This window comes from Pseudonaja textilis, chromosome Z, assembly GCF_049901715.1.
Source record: "Pseudonaja textilis isolate UNSWEBS1 chromosome Z, rPseTex1.2, whole genome shotgun sequence".
Lineage (NCBI taxonomy): Eukaryota > Metazoa > Chordata > Lepidosauria > Squamata > Elapidae > Pseudonaja > Pseudonaja textilis.
This window is the reverse complement of record NC_142008.1, coordinates 123,179,748-123,181,976: the sequence shown is the minus strand read 5'-3', so window position 1 is coordinate 123,181,976 and position 2,229 is coordinate 123,179,748. Positions and strand designations below refer to the sequence as shown.

General features: G+C 43.2%; 1 long non-coding RNA gene across 3 annotated transcripts in view; it reads left to right on the top strand.

Annotated features, from left to right (window-relative positions):
- The first annotated feature begins 271 nt into the window (after nucleotides 1–271).
- Nucleotides 272–2,229, top strand: part of LOC148124363 (uncharacterized) — a 21,797-nt gene continuing 19,839 nt past the window's right edge. For all 3 annotated transcript variants that reach the window (XR_015740446.1, XR_015740445.1, XR_015740444.1), the window contains exon 1: nucleotides 272–489. This is a non-coding gene — a long non-coding RNA (uncharacterized LOC148124363). The remainder of the gene's footprint in view (nucleotides 490–2,229) is intronic.

Below are 2,229 nucleotides of genomic sequence, written 5' to 3'. Positions count from 1 at the left end.
AAATAATCTCACATGTCCACAAGACGCAGAAAATGGCGGCCGAGGCAGTTTGCTTGTCAAGCGCGCAAATGGCGATGCGACAGGGCGTGTGTGTTTAGCACACTAAAGAAAGGATTGTGTTTTTGAGTGAGGAGGGAGGTGATTGGTTCCCTTTGAGTCGGGTGGTTTTCTGTCAGACGTTTCATGAGCCAGCTAGGGAACATCGTCAGTGCTAAGGGTAGTGTGGGGTTTAAGGAGGAGGAAGAAGAGGGAGGGAGGAAGAAGAGGAGAAGGGAGCGGTGAATAAAGAGAGGAGGAGGAGAAGTGTGGAGTCTGTGGAACTCTCTGAGCTGGGTGGATTTTTTTGAAGACGTTTCATGACCCAACTAAGGAACATTATCAGTGCAAAGCCTTCGTTTATTATATGCCGATCAGCAGGAGAAGGAGAGTTCTAGTCCTGCTTTAGGCATTCAAGCCAGCTGGGATATTTCAGCCAACAACTAGAGGATGGTGAGTTCTATTTCTACCTTAGGCAAAAAAGAGAGCTGGGTGATTCTGGGCAGATCAAAGGGACCTTGCAGGTCATCTAGTCCATCCCCAGCCCCTAAGCAGGAGACTCTGCACCATTTCTGACAAGGGGCAGTCCAAGGTCTTCAACAAAGACCCTCCTGCCTTCCCCAAACTCCCCCTCCCCTCGACCACCCAGGACAGTCAATCGCTCCCACTCCCTAATCCCCAGAGGGGGCTGCTGGATCCCCTCCCCCACCTCTCCAGCACATCCGTTGTCGCTAAAGAAAGTATTGTGTGTGTGTGTTTCTTGGGGGCGGGGCTGATTGGTGCTCACTGAGTCAGCTGGTTTTCTGGCAGACGTTTCATGAGCCAGCTAGGGAACATTGTCAGGGCTGAGGGGAGTGTGAGGTTCAGCAATGAAGAGGAGGAAGGATCCAGGTAGGAGAGAGGAGGGTCCGCTTATTATATGCTCGTCTCTTGCCACTTAGCCGGAGAGGGCGAGTTCTAATCACCTTTTATAGCCAAACACCAGGGGGCAGTGAGTTCGAGTCCCACTTTAGCACAAAGGGCAGCTGAATGTCTTGGATCTGGCGCTTTGCCCATCACGTGAGTTGCTTACTGTTGTGTCACCCAGGATGTCCCATTTTTAAAAAAATAAATAAAAACACCTGCAATTGTACAAAGCAAAAGCAGGATATAAGCCCAAAAAACCAAGGTTTTTTTAAAAAGAGAATTTAAACTTGGAAGTGGATCTTCCCCAAATGTTTGTCATCCCGAGAATGAAAATATAAATATTATAACTTTCTCCACTCAAATGTTAGTAATCCTCACCTTAGGCCATAAATTGAGTCCAGAATTTCGATTAAGGTGTGCAGGTTTTTAAGCAGCGCACCGAAGACCGTAGAGGGTTTTGATTTATTTATTTTTGCAATGGTCATTAAGCGAACCATGAGGTTAAGTGAACCAATTGCCTGCAATGGACGTTTGTCGGGTGCCAGATGTGAGATGATGTAAAATATCCTCACATGACCACGAGACGCAGAAAATGGCGGCCGAGGCAGTTTGGTTGTCGAGCTCGCAAATGGCGATGCAATAAGGCGTGTGTACGTTTGTGAGTTGAAACTTAGTCTTCTGACCATCTGGGGGCCCTGTCTTAGCTTCGAACCATTCCTAAGTGACCGGTCATAAATTGAGGATTATGGTCGTACATCGAGGACTTAGCAAAGGTTACTCAATATATCCCCCCACCCCAGGAAGCAACTATGGCAAGTTTATATGTGTTCCCATAGTAGCATGATACCTATTTGAAAAGTAATGTGTAAAATGTTAAAGATTTAAATGAATATTAATATAAACGATAGAATTGAATTGAGATGGATTGTTGTTTTAATCATATTATATATTCATAATTTTTCTTTTTATAAATATAGTGTGTAATTTTAGAATGTACCAAGCAGAATCCGAATGGAAGGTATGTATTATATTAAGTATTATAATTTTAGGGGAAAGATATAAAGGCGCATACTCCAATCAGTGATTACAGGAGAAATTTTGTTTAATGAGAAAAGATAACAGACAGCTGAAACAGGACATAGAAAGAGTATAAGTATAATGATCTGAATTGAGATGAAATAAATAAAATTAAGAAAGTTAAATCGGGAGAAGCTATATAGAAAATGTAGAATGGTAATAAGATATGGAATGGTATATAAAAATGAGCATGAACTTGAATTTGTGTCT